At 44.2% G+C, this 21,529-nt stretch overlaps 1 protein-coding gene across 2 annotated transcripts in view; it reads right to left on the reverse strand.

Annotated features, from left to right (window-relative positions):
- The window catches only part of gdpd4a (glycerophosphodiester phosphodiesterase domain containing 4a), a 143,683-nt gene extending 122,449 nt beyond the window's left edge, over positions 1 to 21,234 (reverse strand). Inside the window, exons 1-2 of one of the 2 annotated variants that reach the window (XM_059963730.1) lie at positions 18,967 to 21,234; positions 18,802 to 18,871 (exon numbers count right to left, since the gene is read on the reverse strand). The gene's annotated coding sequence lies outside the window, so the exon portion shown is untranslated. Of the gene's footprint in view, positions 1 to 9,806; positions 9,920 to 18,801; positions 18,872 to 18,966 lie in introns of those variants that run through there. The other variant, XM_059963731.1, reaches the window with a different exon arrangement.
- Between the last annotated feature and the right edge of the window lie 295 nt (positions 21,235 to 21,529).

Raw genomic sequence — 21,529 nt, forward strand, 5'->3', positions numbered from 1 at the left:
CGATATTTACTGCTTATTTATTTATTATTGTTTTTTTTCTTTCATTTTGTATTTGCACGGCCTGTTTATCCTTTGTTCAGCCTGTTATCTTTTGGACATTGGTTGCTTGCCCATCCCCCTGAGTATGGTCTGTCACTGATCTATTGTGTTTCTGATCATTACTGTGAAAGCCCACAAGAAAATGAATCTCAGGGTGATATGTGGTTACATAAATGCAACTTCATAATAAAACTTACTTTCAACTTTGAAGTCAGGATAGCGTGTGGCTTGAAAGGCAACTTCCAGCAGGAAGTTTATTGTCACTCAACCATGCACATGTATACAGCTAAATGAACCCCTTTCCCTCAGGGACTGAGGTGCAACGCACAGTTCATATTATCACAGACAGCACATTAACTGGTAATAAAAAACATCCTTACATCAGAAAAGAAAATTGAAGAAAAACACTTTATTTTGAGAAAGTGAGGAAGAGACTAGAGGTCGAAGGGGAGGGTGGAGATTAGACATAAATGCAGAGGAGGGTAATCAGCCCATCAATTCTCCTCCACAAAGCTTGGCATCCCTTTCCTGTACTAACCGTATCCCTTGATTTCCCCTTAAAATCTGAAAATCCATCTTTCTTGAATATACTCAGCACCTGAGCTAACACGACCTCACTAAAACATAGAAAAACTACAGCTCAATCCAGGCCCTTCGGCCCACAATGCTGTGCTGAACATGTACTTACTTTAGAAATTACCTAGAAATTACCCATAGCCCTCTACTTCTACTGAATAAAGAATTCAAAAAATCCGTCTTCCTCTAGGTGAGAAAACTCTGTTCACCTCAGAGACCGCAGCGAGCTGTGGACACAGCCTATTCCATCACGCAAACCAGTCTCCCCTTCATCGACTCTTCTCACTGGCTTCAGAAAGCAGTACACCAACTGTACAGTTCTCCCCTGTACATCACCTCACTATTTTTTGTCTTTTTTTTTTGCATTCGGGCTCTCACGACCAGACTATGTAGCAGTTTCTTCCCCCAAGCTATCAGACTCCTCAATACCCAGAGCCTGGACTGACACCTTACTGCCCTACTGTCCTGTTCATTATTGATTGTAATGCCTGCACTGTTTTGTGCACCTTATGCAGTCCTGGGTAGGTCTGTAGTCTAGTGTAGTTGTTGTGTGTTGTTTTTTTTCTGTGTTGTTTTTTACATAGCTCAGTCTAGTTTTTGTACTGTTTCATGTAACACCATGGTCCTGAAAAACGTTGTCTCATTTTTACTGTGTACTGTACCAGCAGTTATGGTCGAAATGACAATAAAAGTGACTTGACTTGACTACTTATTTAATTTGATTTATTATTGCAATTTATATATTTTTTGAGTATCGCACTGTGCTGCTGCCACAAAACAACAAGTTTCCCAGCTATGCCAATGATGTTGAACCTGGTCAGGCAGTAGATATCGAGAGCTTGAGGACAGTTTCCTTCCTGTTGTTATCATGAGCGGACCTCTCAGACACTGAGAGATGAATTCTTAATCTCCCAGTTTACTTTGTCATATGCCCTGCACCTTGCTGTCTATCTGCTTCACACTTTCTGTGCAAGTGTAACACCGTGTTCTGCGTTCTGCTTCACTTTCCACTACCTTGTTGTTTATATATTGAATAATCTGTCTGGATGGTGCGCAAACAAACAATTTTCATTAAGTGAAAGTCAACGTAAAATTTATTAATCTAAGTACAAGCATGTTGCCAGAAATGTTAACTATGTTAACTTGAGATTCATTTTCTTGCAGGTATTTACAGGAAAATAAAGAAATACGATAGAATTTATGAAAAACTAAACATAAATAAAGACTGACATGCAACCAATGTGCAAAAGAAAACAAATTATGCAAAAAAACATTAACCTTGATACATGTGACAGTATTTATTGGTATTGGTTTATTATGGTCACATGTACTGAGATAACGTGAGGAACTTGTCTTGCAGACTGTTCATACTGATCAGATCATTACACAGTGCATTGAGGTGAGTGGTTTCCTGTCACGTCTGACGACGACAGAAAACCTGCATGGGAGAGTTTTTAAGTGGAAAAGCTGTTGCACTGGGGAAGTTCCACTCTCTCGACCTCGGAAGGCCGGGTCCAGTGGTACAAACAAGCATCACAAACTGGGCTCTTCCTTGCTTGAGGTAGAGGACCGTGACATCTTCTGAGCCTTGTCAAGCCCTTCGCTCTCCACGGAGCGTGGCAGTACCACCTTCCTGGCCGTTGGATCTCACAGTGAGTCTCATCTGCCCCGTCCACCACGTGTGTTAGGACAGTCTCACTGGGCTCGGGTGCCGCCGACAATCCTCACCTGGTTTAGCCTGCCCGCCGAAGCTGTGTACTGGGCTGTGGCCACTGTCGCATGCAGACGGCTACTTGGAGCCCACAGATGAGAGCTGAGTGTCCGATGGGACCAGAGGTGAGTGAGCAGCTCAGGAATGGACACAACAACCCCCTTCACCACTGGTGCTACCCCTCCCTGGACACCCCACATTGAAGTAGTACTAGGTAAAACAATAGCAGAATGCAGAATATACACCATAAGTGATAGGAGCAGAATTAGGCCATTCAGCCCATCAAGTCTGCTCCACCATTTCATCATGGGAGATCCATTTTCCCTTTCAGCCGCATTCTCCTATCTTCTCTCCGTTACCTTTCTAATCAGGAACCTATCTCCACCTTAAAGACACCCAATGACTTGGCCTCCACAATCACCTGTGTTAATGGATTCCACAGATTCATTACCCTCTGGCTAAAGAAATCCCTCCTCATCTCTGTTCTAAGGGAACGTCCCTCTATTCTTGAGAATGAAACTGAGTTAAATCTGAGTGTTTCAGTTCAAAGATGTCCATCTGAATTTAGGGTTAAAGTGGGTGTCCGTCTGCCTTCTCAAGAAGGTTAAAAAGGTCCTGAAGAAGGGAAGTTCTCCTTGGTGTTAATCAAACTCTGTAAATCATCTTGTCTGGTCATTATATTTATGGGATCTTACACACATTGGACCTATATTTCAATCCTGTTGACTATTCCAAAAGAACTTGACTAGCATTCAGAAACTGGCCACAAAAGAAAAGGGATCTCCCAGTGACCATGCACTAGAGTTATTCAATTTCCCCATATCCATTCAGACACGTCAGTCCCTGGCCTCCTCTACTGCCATGATGGGGCCACACTCAGGTTGAAGGAACAACACCTTATATTCCATCTGGGTAGCCTCCAACTTTATGGCATGAAAATCAATTTCTTGAACTTCTGGTAATTGCCCTGTCCCCTGCTTCCCCCCAATCCTGTTTCCCTCTCTCACCTTATCTCCTCAGCTGTCTATCACCTCCCTCTGGTGCTCCTCCCCTTCCTTTTCTTCCAAGGTCTTCTGTTCTCTCCTATCAGATTTCCCTTCTCTAACCCTTTCACCAGTCAACTTCCCAGCTCTTTTACTTCAACCCTTCCCCCTTTCTGGTTTCACCTACCACCTGCCACCTTGCATTTCATCCTCTATTCTCCCCACCTTCTTAATCTGACTTCTCCTCTTCCTTTTCAGTCCCAACGAAGCGTCTTGGCCCAAAATATCGACTGTTTGCTCTTTCCCATAGATGCAGCCTGGCCTGCTGAGTTCCTCCAGCATTTTGTGTTTGTTATGAGTGATGAACAGACCTGATGGACAATGGGGTGCAGAGTTAACCATTTCCCCCCTCCCGAGAGCCATGAATTATTGCTGTTGTTATGCTGCTCATGAGATAAAGCCCAGGCAAGAACATTTGCTACAGATAAGAGGGGGAGAGAGACTGTTGATTTACTGTATTATGACTCTTTCTGGATTATTTACCTTCCATGACAAGGACTTTACTTTGCTCGTTAACATTCCTCAGGAGATAGCAGGAGTGGCCTGAGTTGATGGACATGGTCATTCAGAGTTGATGGATAGCTGAGACCCCGTGAGTGGGGATAAAAGACAGGTCTGGAGAGACACCCTTCAGACACACCAGTGGACACTGACTGAGTGTTGGGAACCGACAGAAAGGTGGGGGGCTTCGGAGACCGAACCAGGAGATCGGTCAGTAAAGCTCACAGTGTTACAGCAGGGCCGGTGGGGACTTGTGTGTGTGTCCACTCATGCCAGAGTGATGAGTCCACCACAGAAGAACGGTCTAGCTGAAGACCAGAGGGGTTATAACTGAATGGCCACAACGATACGACGGATTAAGAAAGCCACAAAAAGGTTTGCCTGCCGCAACTGTTGCTGTTACATCTCACTCACTCTCTCTCCAACGATTTCAACACAACAACCATAACTATTTCAGCATTTATGAACTGAACTCTATACCTTCCTATGACAATTAATTTACCCCTAGACATTGATAGAGCTTGTTTATTATTGATTATTATTATTCCTACACTTTTAGGTTTATTACTGCTAACTTGTTTTATATGTATATTTGCACTTTTGATATTGTATTGTGTAGTTTACTAATAAACACCTTTAGTTTTGGTACCACCAGACTCCAACGGATTCTCCTTTCTCTGCTGGTCAGACACCCAGTTATGGGGTACGTAACATGTGTGTTACTTCAAATATTGAAGCCTTTTTCCTGGTCATTTCAAAGATTCAAGAGTCAAAGTACATTGATCATCAAAGTATGTATGAAGTCTACAATCCTGAAATTCATCTTCCTGCAGACAGCCGTGAAATAAAGAAAACCACACACACACACACACACACACACACCACACACACACACACACACACACACACACACACACACACACACACACACACACCCCACACACACCCCCCCCACACACACACACACCCCACACACCCCCCCACACACACACACACACACCCACCCCACACACCCACCCCACACACACACACACACACCCCACACACACACACACCCCACACACACACTCTCTCTCCAGGCATATTCAGTTCAACTCAGTTCAATCCAGAACTTCAGGCCGCAGAACCTGTCCCCACTCAAAATCACACAAAATATCAACAAAAAAGAGATCTAGAAACAAAGAACACATCATAATGTGAACTGCACACATGTCAATGTATCTTTCAATGTATAGTGCCTATAGAAAGTATTCACCTACCTTGGAAGTTTTCATTTATTGTTTTACAACATTGAATCACGTGGATTTAATTTGGCTTTTTTAACAATGATCAACAGAAAAAGACTATTTTATGTCAAAGTGAAAACAGATCTCTACAAAGTGATCTAAATTAATTACAAATATAAAACATAAAATAATTGATTGCATAAGTATTCACTCCCTTCAAGTCAGTATTTAGTAGATGCACCTTTGGCAGCAATTACAGCCTTGATTCATGTGGATAGGTCTCTATCAGCTTTGCACATCTGGACACTGCAATTTTTCCCCATTCTTCTTTACAAAACTGCTCAAGCTCTGTCAGATTACATGGGGATCAAGAGTGAACAGCCCTTTTCACGTCCAGCTACAAATTCTCAATTGGATTGAGGTCTGGACTCTGACTTGGCCACTCCAGGACATTAACTTTGTTGTTTTTTAAGCCATTCCTGTGTAGCTTTGGGGCCATTGTCTTGCTGGAAAACAAATCTCCCAAGTCACAGTTCTCTTGCAGATAGCATCAGGTTTCCCTGTATTTTGCTGCATTCATTTTACCCTCTACCTTCACAAGCCTCCTATACCTGCTGCAATGAAGCATCCCCACAGCATGATGCAGCCACCACCATGCTTCATGGTAGGGACGGTGTGTTTTTGATGATGTGTGTTGTTCATCTTACATCAAACATAGCGTTTAGTCTGATGTCCAAAAAACTCAATTTTGGGTTCACCAGATCATAGAGCCTTCTTCCAGTTGACTCCAGAGTCTCTGACACGCCTTCTGGCAAATTCTAGCTGAAACTTAATGTGAGTTTCATTTCAACAGTAGCTTTCTCTTTTTCCCATTCTCCCATAAAGCTGCGATTGGTGAAGCAACCAAGCAACAGTTTTGTATGCGCAGTCTCTCTCATCGCAACCTCTGAAGCTCATAACTCCTCCAGAGTTGTCTCTCAGTAGCCGCCCTCACTGGTCCCCTTCCTGCACAGTCACTCAGTTTTTGAGGACGGCCTGCTCTAGGCAGATTTACAGCTTTTCCATATTCTTTCCATTCTTGATGATTGACTTAACTGTACTCCAAAGGAAATTCTGTAACTTGGAAATTTTCTTGTATCCATCTCCTGACTTATGCTTTTCAATAACCTTTTTGCAGAGTTGCTTAGAGTGTTCTTTTGTCTTCATGGTGTAGTTTTTTCCAGGATACTGATTCACCAGCAGTTGGACCTTCCAGATACAGGTGTATTTTTACTACAATCAATTGAAACACCTAGACACACATGGCAATCTCCATTTAACTAACTACGTGATTTCTAAAACCAATTGGCTGCACCAGTGATGATTTGGTGTGTCATATTAAAGGGGGTGAATACTTATGCAATCAATTATTTGTGTTTTATATTTGTAATTAATTTAGATCACTTTGTGGAGATCTGTTTTCACTTTGACATAAAAGAGTCATTTTCTGTTGATCAGTGTAAAAAAAAAGCCAAATTAAATCCACTCTGATTCAATGCTGTAAAACAATAAAACACAAAAACTTCCAAAGGGTGAATACTTTTTATAGGCACTGTAAATGTGATAAATAATTCTGAATTTGAATCTGGTTTCACCTATCACCTGTCAGCCTGTACCTCTTCCCCATCCCCCACCTCCTTATTCTTCCCCCTTCATTTCCAACCCTGATGAAGGTTCTCTGCCTGAAAGATCGACTGTAACGAAACCCAATTTCCCTCGGGATCGATAAAGTATGTCTGTCTGTTTGTCTGTCTGTCTCTCATAGCAGCTGCAGGTGAAGGAGGAAGGTGCTCTGGGTGATGTATCTCTGTCCTTTCTTCTTGCTCTCTTGTCCTCTCCTATCAGAACCCCCCACCTTCTCCAGCCCTGTATCTCTTTCACCAATCAACTTCCCAGCTCTTTACCTCATTCCTCTCCCTCCATCTTTCACCTATCACCTCGGGTTTCTCTCTCCCTCCCCCCACCTTTTAAATCTACTCCTCTCCAGTCCTGCCGAAGGGTCTCGGCAAGAAACCGACTGTACACTTTTCCAGAGATGCTGCCTGGCCTGGAGTTCCTTCAGCAGTTTGTGCGTGTTATGTATTTATACATCAGAAATGAGGACACTGGGGCACAATAGTGGAGATGTTCAAGAACAGGCAGAAATGGAGGATGTTCATTGCTGCCCTAAACTTTGTATTTATATTTATTGTGTTTTTTAATTATTGCGCTTTGTCTTATTGTGGTTTTTTTTTGGTGCTCCAATGGATACAGAGTAACAATGATTTTGTTCTCCTAATACATCAAGAAATCTTGAATCTTCAAGTTACTGAATATCCCTTGGAATACAGTTAACTCAATCATCAAGAAATGGAAAGAATATGGAACAGCTGTAAATCTGCGTAGAGCAGGCCTTCCTCAAACACTGAGTGACCGTGCACAAAATGAACTAGTGAGGGAGGACAAGAGACCTATGATAACTCTGGAGGAGTTACAAGCCTCAGAGGCTGAGGCAGGAGCGACTGCACATACAACTGTTGCCCGGGTGCTTCACCAGTCACAGCATTATGAGAGAATGGCAAAGAGAAAGCCACTGTTGAAAAAGATTTCCATGAAATCTCAGCTAGAGTTTGCCAGAAGGCATGTGGGAGACTCTGAAGTCAGCTGGAAGAAGGTTCTATGGTCTAATGAAACCAAAATTGAGCTTCTTGGCCATCAGACTAAACATTATGTTTGCTGTGAGCCAAAGACCATACGTCATCAAAAACACACCATTCCTACCGTCAAGCATGGTGGAGGCTGCGTCATGCTGTGGGGATGCTTCACTGCAGCAGGCCCTGGAAGGCTTGTGAAGGTAGAGGGTAAAATGAATGCAGCACAACACAGGGAAATCCTGGAGGAAAACTTGATGCAGTCTGCAAGAGAACTGCAAATTGGGAAAAGATTTGTTTTCCAGCAAGACAATGAACCCAAGCATAAAGCCAAAGCTACACAGGAATGGCTTAAAAACAACAAAGTTAATGTCCTGGAGTGGTCAAATCGGAGTCCAGACCTCAATCCAATTGAGAATTTCTGGCTGGACTTCAAAAAGTCCGTTCACTCACAAACTCCATGCAATCTGACAGAGCAATAGCAGTTTTGTAAAGAAGAATGGGGAAAAATTGCAGTGGCCAGATGTGCAAAGCTGATAGAGACCTATCCACACAGACTCAAGGTTGTAATTGCTGCCAAATATGCATCTACTAAATACTGACTTGAAAGTGGTGAGTAATTATACAATCAATTATTCAGTGTTTAATAATTGTAATAAATTTAGACCAATTTGTAGAAATTTGTTTTCACTTTGACAGGAAAGACTCTTTTCCATTGAACAGTGTCAAAAAACCCAACTTAAATCCACTGTGATTCAATGTTGTAAAACAATAAAACATGAAAACATGGGTGAATACTTTTTATAGGCACTGTATATCAGTTGTAGTTTCTGCCAAAGGTGCATCTACTAAATACTGACTTGAAGGGGGTGAGAAATTATGCAATGCATAATTTAGGGTTTAATAATTGTAATAAATTTAGACCAATTTGTAGAAATTCATTTTCAGTTTGACACGAGTCTTTTTCTGTTGGTCAGTGTCAAAAAATCCAAATTAAATCCACTGTGATTCAATGTTGTAAAACAATAAAACTTCAAAGGGGTGGGGTGAATACTTTTTATAGGCACTCTGTATGGTACCATATACAACCCCGGGATTCACTTTCTTGAACGCATACTCAATAAATCCATTATAGAATAATAACCATAATGGAACCAATGAAAGACCAACCAATTTAGTCATTCAACCAGTGTGCAAAAGACAACAAACTGTGCAGAAACAAAAAGATAGAAGCAATAATAAATAAATAAATCATTAAGTGATAAGTATTTAGGATATTGGAGTTTCCATACCAGGCCATAATGCAATTGTTCAATATACTCTCTACCACACATCTATAGAAGTTTGTCAAAGTTCTATTCTTCTATTCTGAGGCTGTGCCTATGGTCCTAGACTATGGTCCCCCCCCCACCCCCCACTATAAAAAACATCCTCTCGCGTCCACTTTAGGACTTTTAGTATTTGATCAGTTTTAGTGAGATCCTCCCTCATTCTTCTAAATTCCAGCAAGTACAGGCCCAGTTCCTCACATGTTAACCCTTTCATACCCAGGAATATTCTTGCGGACCTCCTCAAGACCCTCTCCAACGCCAGCATGCCCTTTCTTAGATCAGGGGACCAAAACTGCTCAGAATACTCTGTGTGATCTGACCAATGCCTTGCAAAGCCTCAGCAATACATTCTTGCTTTTGTATTCTATCAAATTAATGTAATACAATAGTGGCATTTAAGAGGCAGTGAGACAGACAGATGGACAGGCAGGGAATGGAGGGATATGGAACATGGGCAGGCAGATGGGCTTACTTTAACTTGGCATCGCGGTTGGCACATGGGCCAAAGGGATGTGCCTGTGCTGTACTGTCCTGTCCAAGCAAGATCAGTAGATGCGAGGCAGCTCTCCAAACCTTTGATACCTCAATGGGGGGGACCTTTTAACTTTAACTCTGCACCAGAGCCGTGTTGGGAAGTGTGCAGAGCATCTTGCCACCCATGAATTAACAGCTCGTTAGCAGAGGAAACAGATTTTTATACTTCTAGCTACCTGCTGACGTCACCTTCAGATGGTGTTCCTGAAACTGCCGTGAGTCACCTCGCTTTGATCATTCTGCAAAGAGCAAACTGACTTTTCAACCCTCTGTTGACTCTCAGTTATACACAGTGGCCATTTTATTAGGTACCTCCTGTTTCTGACGTAGTGGCCATTGAGAGTGTGCTCATTGTTTTCTGCTGCCGTAACCCATCCACTTCAAGGTTCGACATGTTGTGCATTCAGAGATTCTGTTCCGCAGACCTCTGTTGTAGTATGTGATAATTTGAGGGCCCACCATTCAGGGTCCCAAACAGTCCTTCCAGGTGAGGCAACACTTCACTTCTGAGTCTGTTGGGGTCATCTATTGCATCCGGTGCTCCCGGTGTGGCCTCCTCTACATCAGCGAGACCCAACGTAGATTGGGGACCCGCTTTGTTGAGCACCTCCGCTCTGTCCGCCACAACAGACAGGATCTCCCGGTTGCCACCCACTTCAACTCTGCTTCACATTCCCATTCGGATATGTCCATACATGGCCTCCTTAACTGCAATGACAAGGCCAAACTCAGGTTGGAGAAGCAACACCTCATATACCGTCTGGGTAGTCTTCAGCCCCTTGGTATGAACATCGAATTCTCCAACTTCTGGTAATTCCCTCCCTCTCCCTTCCACCAGCCCAGTTTCACTCTGCCTCCTCTTCCAGCTGCCTATCACCTCTCTCATAATTCTGTCTTCTTCTACTACCCATAGTGCTTTCCCCTTAGATTCCTTCTTCACCTCTCCTGCCTATCCCCTCCCTGCTTCCCCTCCCCCACCCCTTGATCTTTCCTCTGATTGGTTTTCCACCCTCCCCCCACCTTCATTAAAGGGCCCCTGCCCCCTCCCTCTTCAGTCCTGCCAAACGGTCTCGGCCTGAAACGTTGACCGCTCGTTTCCATGGATGCTGCCTGACCTGCTAAGTTCATCCAGCGTGTTTGTACGTGTTGATAATTTGAGTTACTGTCGCTTTCCTGTCAGCATGAACCAGCCTGACCATTCTCCTCTGCCCTCTCTCATTAACAAGGTGTTTTCACCCACAGGACTGCTGTTCACTGGATTTTTTTTTGTTTGTTTTTTCCTGCCATTCCCTGTAAACTCTAGAGATTACGTACACAACGCTGGAAGAACTCAGCAGGTCAGGCAGCATCCGTGAGAAAAGAGTAGCCAACGTTTCGGGCCAAGGCCCTTCATCAGGAATGGAGGGGAAGAGAGGGCCGAAGCCCAGTAATAGAGACAGGGTAGGGGGTAGGACCTAGAGGCGCCAGGTGGAAAACCAATCAGAGGAAAGATAAAAGGGGGAGGGGGAGGGGATAAGCATGAAAGAACTGTAGAGATAAAGAATGAGAAAGTTGAAAGGGGAGAGAGACAGAGAGTGACCTGGGATAGGGGAAGGGGGAGGGGGAGGGAATTACCGGAAATTGGAGAATTCAGTATTCATACCACCAGGCAGGAGGCTACACAGACGGTAGATGAGGTGTTGCTCCTCCAACCTGAGTTTGGCCTCATCATGGCAGTAGTGGAGGCCATGTATGGACATATCTAGATGGGAATGAGAGGCAGAATTGAAGTGGGCGGCAACTGGGAGGTCCTGTCTATTGTGATGGATGGAGCGTAGGTGCTCAACGAAGCGGTCCCCCAATCTGCGTCGGGTCTCACTGATGTAGAGGAGGCCGCACTGGGAGCACCGGATGCAATAGACGACTCCAGCAGACTCGCAGGTGAAGTGTTGTCTCACCCCTTTATCGTTCCTCTGATTAGTTTTTCACCAGGCGCCTCTAGGCCTTACCCCCTCCCCTATCTCTATTACTGGGCTTCGGCCCTCTCTTCCCCCCCATTCCTGATGAAGGGTCTCAGCCCAAAACATTGGCTACTCTTTTCTCACGGATGCTGCCTGACCTACTGAGTTCTTCCAGCGTTGTGTACGTATTCTTTGATTCACATCATCTGCAGTTGTACTTTTGTGTTTTAAACTCTAGAGACTGTTGTGTGTGAAAATCCTAGGAGATCTGTGGTTTCTGAGATTCTGTAGTCACCTCGTCTAGCACCAACAATCATTCTAGTCGAAGTCACATTTATTCCCCATTCTGATGTTTGGTCTGAACAACAACTGAACCTCTTGACCATGTCCACATGCTTTTATGCATTAAATTGCTGCCACATGATTGGCTGATTAGATGCTTGCATTAATGAGGAGGTGTACGGGTGACACACAAAATGTTGGAGGAACTCAGCAGGCCGGGCAGCATCTATGGAAAAGAGTAAACAGTTGACATTTCAGGCTGAGACCCTTCATCAGGGATGGAAAGGAAAGGGTAAGGAGATGGGGAGAGGGAGGGGTGGTGCACAGGTGTACCTAATAAAGTGGCCACTGAGAGTATGTTATGAAGCTGGGAAAAGCAAAGGGACCACATGGTGTGTGTTTATTGGGGTTTGACCCATCTCATCAAAGACTGACAGAGACAGCTGGAGAAAATCTGTGCTGAAATTTAACTGAATGACAATGCGCAATTACTAAAAAAGAGAGAACATAATGTTCTTGCTTTCTGTACAGGCACAGTTACTGAGCTGGCAAAACCTGCTCGAACAGTTTCTCACATCAACAGTACATCAGAAAATACAGTTCACACCAAACCAAATTTAGGCATCACAACAGACTGTAGGTCCATAAAACGTAGGAGCAGAATTAGGCCATTCAGCCCATTGTGTTTGCTCCACCATTCCATCATGGCTGGTTTATTATCCTTGCTAACCCCATTCTCCTGCCTTCCCCATAACCTTTGACACCCAGAATAATCCAGAACCTACAACCACAGCTTTAAATATACCCAGCGTCTTGGGCTCCTCAGCCATCGGGGCAATGAATTCCACAGATTCACCACCAAAAAATTCCTCCTCATTTCTGCTCTAGAGGGATGTCCGTGTATTCTGAGCCTGTGTCCTGTGGTCCTGGACTCTCTCAATATTGAAATCATCTCCATGTCTACTCTATCTAGGCTTTTCAATATTTGGCAGGTTCCCATGAGATCTCTCCACCCCCTTCAGTCTTCTAAACTCCAGCGAGTACAGGTCCAGAGCCATCAAATACAGGTAGTAAATGGACATCGTCGAGATCTTTGCCTTGTCTTGTCCATACTGCACTAACCGCTGCCTCTGGGCTATAAACGTGCAGGAGCAGTGTGTGAAGAAGTGCCTTGCTCAAGGACACACACACTGCCTCGGCTGAGGCTCGAACTAACGACCTTCAGGTCGCCAGCCCAAAGCCTTAACCGCTTGGCCACGTGCCATCACTGGACTGAAAGAGTAGAGGGGAATTGTCAGTATAAAGAGGTGAGAGAAAGGGGTGGAATAGAAGCTGGGAGGTGGATCCAGGTGAGGAGGGATGATAGGCAGATGGAAGAGAGGAGAGTGGAAGTAGTGATAGAGGCTGGGAAGTGATGACTGAAAGCATCAAAGGGCTACAACTGGTGGATCTGATAGGAGATGAAGGTGGAGCACAGAACCAAGTGAGGGAGGTAGGAACAGCTGGGGAAGGGTCTCAGTGGGAGGAGTATGTGGGTGATGTGCAGATGGAGAAGGGGCAAGTTGCAGTGTGAAGGGATGGAATGCTTGTAATAGGAACTGGGCAGATCAAGAGGAGAGAGAAAAGGGGCAGGAAGGGAGCCGGTTACCTGTAATTGGAGAATTCAGTGCTTGTCCTGTCAAGGTGTAGACTACCCAGGTTAAATATAAGGTGATGTTCCCCTAGGCTTGATTTCTCAGTTTATCTCTTCGTGGCTCTTACACTAAATCATGGGCAACTCTCAGAATTGGAATCTGGTTTACGACCATTGACATTTGTTGTGAGATTTATTGTTTTGCCTTTTATAGGTTTTCATTATAAACTGCAAGACACATTTATCTGCAGAGACACAAGATCTGCCCATCATCCCGCTCCTCGCCTGGATCCACCCATCACCTACTAGCCCCTGTCTCACTCCTTCCCACTGTTCCCTCTAAGTTGCGCAGTACACAGCCATGCTGTGGCTGAAACACTCTTGTGCACATAACCTTGACTGGCATACAGCTGGAAATTTCAGTTATAGAGTGTTAATATAATTGTGAAATCCCTTGTAACTAATTATGTGTTAATGAAAATATTCCATACATTTTCTAAACAATAACTGTACCACAGCCTTTATTTTTAAACATTTTAGAGATTAAACATATTTACGTTGTCAGTGTTTCAAGTTACAACACTATTACAAATTGTAACAGTAAACACAGAATGGAAGTCTGTAGCTCATTGTTAATAAACGGCACCGCCCCATGAACAGTGATGCCGTCTAGTCATTCATAGTGTGTCTATTACAATAAAAAAAACATTTAAAGTGCCGCACAGTTTTCAGGCCATGTAAAAATTTCCTGGTCAGAGCAATGATTGGTCTGTGCGTCTGTAAAAGAAATTAGAGGGAACTTTGCCCTCCCTTTCAATTTACACTGAGTGTCTCCCCTCTACACTCACAGTCCTGATGAAGGGCCTTGACTCAAAGTGTTGACCATCTCTTTGCCTCCTCAGATGCTGCTTGATCCATTGAATTCCTCCAAAAGTTTGTTTCTTTTCGCACCTTTCGATATATGAAGTGTATTGGTACTGAAATCTAGCACCTTTTTTTTCCAGTCCTGCCAAAGGGTCTTGGCCTGAAACATTGACTGTACATTTTTCCATAGATGCTGCCTGGCCTGCTGGGTTCCTCCAGCATTTTGTGTGTGTTGCTCGGAGTATTCTGTACAGTTCTGGGCTATCATTGATGAGACCGCACTTGGAGTATTCTGTACAGTTCTGGGCTATCATTGATGAGACCGCACTTGGAGTATTCTGTGCAGTTCTGGAGTATTATTGGTGAGATTACACTTGGAATATTGTACACAGTTTTGGTCACTCTGTGAGAGAGAAGATTTGGAGGATGGTGCCAAGACTTGGAGGTTTGAGTTAAAGGGAAAGATTGGTCAGGCTGGGACTTAATTCCTTGGAGCTCGTAAAGGTGCATAAAATCATGAGTGGTATAGACATGCAGTCTTTTCCCTAGAGATGGGGAACTAAAAACAAGAGGGGGCAGGCTTAAAGTGAGAGGGGAGAGAATTAAAAGGGTCCTGTGGGGCGACCTCTTAATGCAGAGGTTGGCATGTATATGGAACAAGCTGTCAGAGGAAGTGGTTGAGGCAGGTACAATATCAACATTTAAAAGAGATTGGATAAGTACATCGATAGGAGGAGCTCAGAGAAACATGGGTCAAATATAAAGAAATGGGACTAGACTGGCAGACAGTATAGTCAAGATGGGCTGATAGGCCTGTTTCAACGCTGTATACATCTGTGACTCTAATAATACTGGGTTTTTAGATTGGGTTACAAATCCCCAATTGGTATTTTATAAGGCTATTGATTGAATTATTAATGGTTTCAAATAACACTACTTGAAAGCATAAATAATTCATTCAGCAACATAAAACCCACAAGCCTTTGGAATCCAACTTACTTTGAACACATTATAGGGGATTCGCCAGTATGTGGTTATATCCCTGGAGACTTATGTAGATGCATGGTCAGAAGATCGCCCTAAGTTCAGTCCATTCAATTAAGTGGTGTCAAATGATCTCCATCATAATTGAATCCAACATCTTACAATCATGAATGGATGTTTACATACGATTGGGGCTACAAACAACCTGCTGGAGGAACTCAGCAGGTTAAACAGCATAAGACCATATGATATAGCAGCAGAATTAGGCCATTTGGCCCACCGATTCTGCTCCACCATTCCTTCATGGCTGACTTATTATCCCTCTCAACCCCACTCTCCTGCCTTCTCCCTGTAACTTTTGACACTGTTACTAATCAAGGACCTGTCAACCTCCAGTTTAAATCTATCCAGTGACCTGGCGTCCACAGATGTTTGTGGCAATGGATTCCACAAATTCACTGCCCACTGGCTAAAGAAATTCTTTCTAATCTCTGTTCTAAAGGGACATCCTTCTATTCTGAAGCTGTGCTCTCCGGTCCTAGACTCTCCCACTGTAGGAAACATCCTCTCCAAATACACTGTTTCCAGACCTATCAATATTCAGTAGATATCAATAAGATCACGTTCATTCTTCTAAGCTTCTAAGGTACAGGGCCAGAGCCATCAAGTGTTCCTCATAGGTTAACCCCTTCATTCCCAGGATAATGGGTAGGGGATAAGGAATTGTCTATGTTACAGGTGGAAACCCTGCATTGGGTCTCATTTAATTGGTGTTATTTTTAAGTTGCTCGGTGTTAGTGTGCTAGACCACATAGTGTGCAGGTGAAGGGAAAGAATCAGTGAAAAGAGTGAAGAAGATCTGTGGTGTGCTGGCCTTCATCAGTCGGGGGCTGAGTACAGAAGGTGGGACATTGCACAGCAGTTGTATAAGACACTGGTAAGACTGCACAGGGATTTTTGTGTCAAAGATTCAAAGTATACTTATTATCGAAGTTTGTATGCAGTATACAACCCTGAGATTCGTCTTCCCACAGACAGACATGAAACAAAGAAACAGCATGGAACCCATTCAAAGAAAATGTCAAACACCCAAAAAAAAAGACAAAAAAAAACATGGAGTATAAAGCATCAAACCACAGAGTACACGAAACAGTCTAGGAATGTTCATTTTAGTTCAGTTCAGTTCAGTGTTGTGTCACTTGTTGACTGCAGGCCACAGAACCAGTCAGCCCTGATCCTCCATTCTCTACAGCCTTTTGTATTCCTGTATATTTGAACTGCCACACCAGAACATAATGTATCAAGTCAGGATACTTCCAATGATCCATCAAAGTTCAAAGTAAATTTATTACGAAAATGCATATGTCTCCATATACAACCCTAAGATTCATTCCCTTGTGGGCACACTCAATCCCTCAACGTTCTGAGAAGGAAAACAAGTGCATTCAGAACAGTGATTAAAAGCTGGCTGGTCATTTAAGATGCTGCGATTTGCTCCTGGTGCACGAGTGACCGGTAAAATCTGGGGAGAGTGCTGAAACCAGGGTGTTTAAGCTCAAGTTTAAACTCAACTTCAACTTCATTGCCATTGACACATGTACCCAGGGTACACAGAACATGGTAAAGTACGGGCTATCCGACCCACAATATTGTGCCGAACCAGCTAATAAGCTAATCAAAAACACCCAAACACTAATCCCTCTTACCTAAACCGTGTTTATATCCCTCTGCCTTCCTTACGTTCCTCTGACTAGCCAAGCATCTCTTAAAAGCCTCTAAAGTATTTGTCTCTACCACCAGGGCATATGTAAACACTATAAGATTTAGCTTTTGGTAACAACACATTACATTACAAGAAAAGAGCAAACACAATTTAACATATTCTTAAACGACACATAACACATTAAAATATATTATAATACTGTAATCTACCACGAGCTTGGTGGTAGAGGCAGAAACATTAGGGACATTTAAGAAACTCGGAAGTCTGGATTCAAGGTTGTTTAATGTCACTCCAGTATAGAGTTGAATTAAATAATTGTTACTCAGGATCTGATGCAGTTCAAAAAACATCACAATAAGATGAAGAATACAATAATAAAACTCACAATCAGTATAAAAACATAAAACAGCATATATTGATTGTATGTGCATAAAGAGACACTAAGGCACAGGAGAATCTGAACCTACAGTGGCCCTGACAGGAAAGGAGAGGAAATGGGGGGGGTGGGGGGAGAGAGGGAGAGAGGGAGAGAGGGAGAGAGGGAGAGAGGGAGAGAGGGAGAGAGGGAGAGAGGGAGAGAGGGAGAGAGGGAGAGAGGGAGAGAGGGAGAGAGGGAGAGAGGGAGAGAGGGAGAGAGGGAGAGAGGGAGAGAGGGAGAGAGGGAGAGAGGGAGAGAGGGAGAGAGGGAGAGAGGGAGAGAGGGAGAGAGAGAGAGAGAGAGAGAGAGAGAGAGAGAGAGAGAGAGAGAGAGAGAGAGAGAGAGAGAGAGAGAGAGAGAGAGAGAGAGAGAGAGAGAGAGAGAGAGAGAGAGAGAGAGAGAGAGAGAGAGAGAGAGAGAGAGAGAGAGAGAGAGAGAGAGAGAGAGAGAGAGAGAGAGAGAGAGAGAGAGAGAGGAGAGAGAGAGAGAGAGAGAGAGATGTGTGTGTGTGTGTATAAGGGTGGGTTGGTGGGTGGAGGTGTTGATCAGCCTTACTGCTTTGGGAAAGTAACTGTTCAGTGTCTGGTGGTCCTGGTGTGGATACTACATAGCCTCCTCCCTGATGGGAGTGGGACAAACAGTCCATTAGCAGGGTGGGGGTGCTCCTTCATGATGTTGCTGGCCTGTCTCCAGCACCTTTCTTGATAGCATGCAGGCTGGTGCTGGCGATGTGCTGGGCAGGTGTGACTACCCATTGCAGAGCTTTCCTGTCCACCACATGAAGCATGTTAGGGAGCTGCCTACTGCGTATCTGGAGAAGGTCCTGAATATTGAGGTACATAGACCATTTCCCTTCAGCCTCCTCAGAAAGTCTCGGTGAGCTTCCTTGATTGTGTAGAATGTGTTCTGCAACTTGAGAGGTTGTGTGTGATGTGCACTCCCGGGAGTTTGAAACTGCTTGCATGGGATGATAGAAAAATGGGTTAGATTGATCTTAGAGTAGGTTAAACGGTCAGCACAATATTATGGGCTGAATGGCCTGTACTGAGCTGTAATGTTCTCTGTTCTCAAGGAAATAAAATGACATTACGGTAAGCTAAAAAAAACGTAGTCAGAGGTAGTGGTTGGGTTATTTTAGGTTGTTTCAAGAACCTGATGGTGGTGAGAAGATGCTGTTGCTGAAACTAGAGATGTAGGTCTTTAAGCTCCTGAAGTTCAAGGTTATGGTGTTATGCTAACCTCTACACAATATAACAACACAAATGCAAATCTACAGGAAAAATATAGTCAGAGGTAGAGTTAGGGTTTTTCAAGTTGGTTCAATTACCTGGTAGCAGTGGGGAAGAAGCTATAGTTGAGCCTGGTGGTGTGTGTCTTCAGGTTCCTGTACCTCCTGCCTGAGGGAGGAATAAAATTTGGATTAGCATTCATTTCAAGAGGACTGGAACAGAAAAACAAGGATGTAACGCTGAAGCTTTATAAGGCATTGTACTTTCTTCCTGTGACGACGTGGTTTCCTCCAAGTGCTCCAGTCTCCTCCCAAGTTCCAAAGGCATGCAGGTGAATGTTGGTAAGTCGTGGGCATGCTGTGTTGGCGCTGGAAACACGGCGATACTTGCGCGCTGCTCCCAGCACATCCTTGGACTGTGTTGGTTGTTCAAAGCTCAAAGTAAATTTTATTATCAAAGTACATAGATGTCACCATATACAACCTGCAGGCATACTCAGCAAATCTATAGAACATTAGTTATAACAGGATCAGTGAAAGATCAACCAGAGCACAGAAGACAACAAACTGTCTGAATACAAATATAAATAAATAGTAATAAATAATATGGGCATGAGATTGTTGTTTGTTGCTGTTCGTCCTTCGGAGTCGAAGACGACCACGACTTCTGTCAGGTGGAGGGTTTGTGGAAGGTGATGGGTCAGGAGGTGACTGGTGAGGCCAATCCGGGCCCTGAAAGCTCGCCCACATGTGGGGCACATGAGGGTAGGTGCTGCAGTGCAAGTGGAGGTAGCTCGAGCCTTGCGCACGGCGCGTTTCCTCTGAGCCTCTGCGGTGCGTCTGATTTCTGCTGCATACGCTCCTTTAGTGGTCCTGCTCCACCGGGTTGGGCGGTCCAGAGCAAGCGATTCCCAGCTACTGGGATTGATGTTGAGGTCTTTGAGGGACACTTTGAGGCAGTCTTTGAAACGTTTCTTCTGCCCTCCAACTGAGCGCTTGCCCTGGCTAGGCTCTCCATACAGCAGCTGTTTTGGTAGTCGACTGTCAGACATCCTGACGACATGGCCAGCCCATCTGGCTTGGGCTTTCTGTAGGAGGGTGTAGCCGCTGTGGGTGCTAGCCCGCTCCAGGACCTCCGTATCTGGGACTTTGTCCTGCCATCGTACATGGAGAAGTCTGCGGAGGCAGCTCAAGTGGAAGTGGTTGAGCGTGTATGCTGTAGACAGTCCAGGTCTCGCTGGCATAGAGGAGGGTGGTGAGAACCACTGCTCGGTAGACCTTCAGCTTGGTGGTAAGGGTGAGTCCTCTCATGAGATAATGAGATAGAGACCTTGAAGTGAGACCATTCGTTGTGGGAACATCTCAATGGATGGACAAATGAGTATAGTTATCCCCTTTTGTTCAAGAGTCTGATGGTTGAGGGGTAGTAACTGTTCTTGAACCTGGTGGTCTGAGTCCTAGGGTTCTTGTACCTTCTACCTGATGGCAGCAGCAAGAAAAGAGAAGGACCTGGGTGGTTTGACATAAATGGCGCTTTTGTTTTTATGCACATGTGACAAATAAAGCTAACCTTTAGAAGCCTAACGTGGGTGAGTCAGATAGTTCGTAGGATTAATGATGAGGTAGAGCTTTAAAATGGAAATTAGCATGAGCTGGTTATGAAAAACCTATATTGGATAAAGCTGGATGATCTAACTTTGAGGAGGTAGCAATGAGGATGTTGTTGTTAGTCCACTTGATGTAATTCATATCGACTTTATTGAGCCTTTGATGAAAGCCTCAGATGATGGGTTTAAGAGAAGAATTGAAAACCCATGGGATGCTAATGATCCCAAACTGGCTTAGAGGTAGAAAACTGAAGATCAATGGAAGATTCAGATTCAGATTTATTTATCACAGATACATGGAAAGATACAGTGAAATGTGTCATTTGCATTAACAAGGATGTGCTGGAGGCAGACTCCAGGTATTGCCACACATTTCAGCACCAATATAATGTGTCCACAATGTTTGGCAGAACAACACAGAACAGAACAAAATAGAACTCAACAAGCAACAGAACAAAAACAACACGACAAGCCCTTTCCTCTGTCTCAACCTCCCTTCCACACAAGAACACAAGAACAGTCCTCCAACACCAGGACAGGTCTCTGGGTCTCCAGGCTTTGGGAGCTGAGCCATGACTTCCAGAGTTCCGATCAGCCATTAGGCTCCAGTCTTCAATATTGACCACTGCAGTAGCCGATGACAGGATCCCACAGCTCGAACTCGAAGTGCAGAGACTGACTGGCTATCGTGCTTCCTCTCACATGGACGTGCACTGACATTGGGCAGTCCGACAGCTGTGGATGTCTTCTGTCTCGCGTCCATGTTGCTGGGGTTGCGAGTGAGGAGTGGAGACTTGACCTCTAAGTGATGAAAAGGATGTGTGAATTTGGATGGATCTGTTCCTTGAAGACTGAATTTTCCATTTTCAGTAAATTGCCCTCCCTCTGCCCCTTTCCTCCCTCCTCAGCTCCACTCCCCGTAGCCTTTCATGCCAAGTCCAATCAAGAGCCTATCAATCTTTGCCTTAAATAAACCCAACAACCTGGCCTTCACAGCTGCTTGCGGTAATAAATTCCACAAATTCACCACCCTCCAGCTAAAGAAATTTCTCCACAGCTTTTTCAGATGGACACCCCTCTATCCTGAGGCTGTGCCCTCTTATCCTAGACTCCCCTACCATGGTAAACGTCCTTTCTGCAACTACTCTGCCTAGGCCTTTTAACATTCAAAATGTTTCAATGAAATTCCCCCCTCAACTTTCTAAATTCATGCAAGTACA

Source organism: Hypanus sabinus, chromosome 3, assembly GCF_030144855.1.
Source record: "Hypanus sabinus isolate sHypSab1 chromosome 3, sHypSab1.hap1, whole genome shotgun sequence".
Taxonomy (NCBI): Eukaryota; Metazoa; Chordata; class Chondrichthyes; order Myliobatiformes; family Dasyatidae; genus Hypanus; species Hypanus sabinus.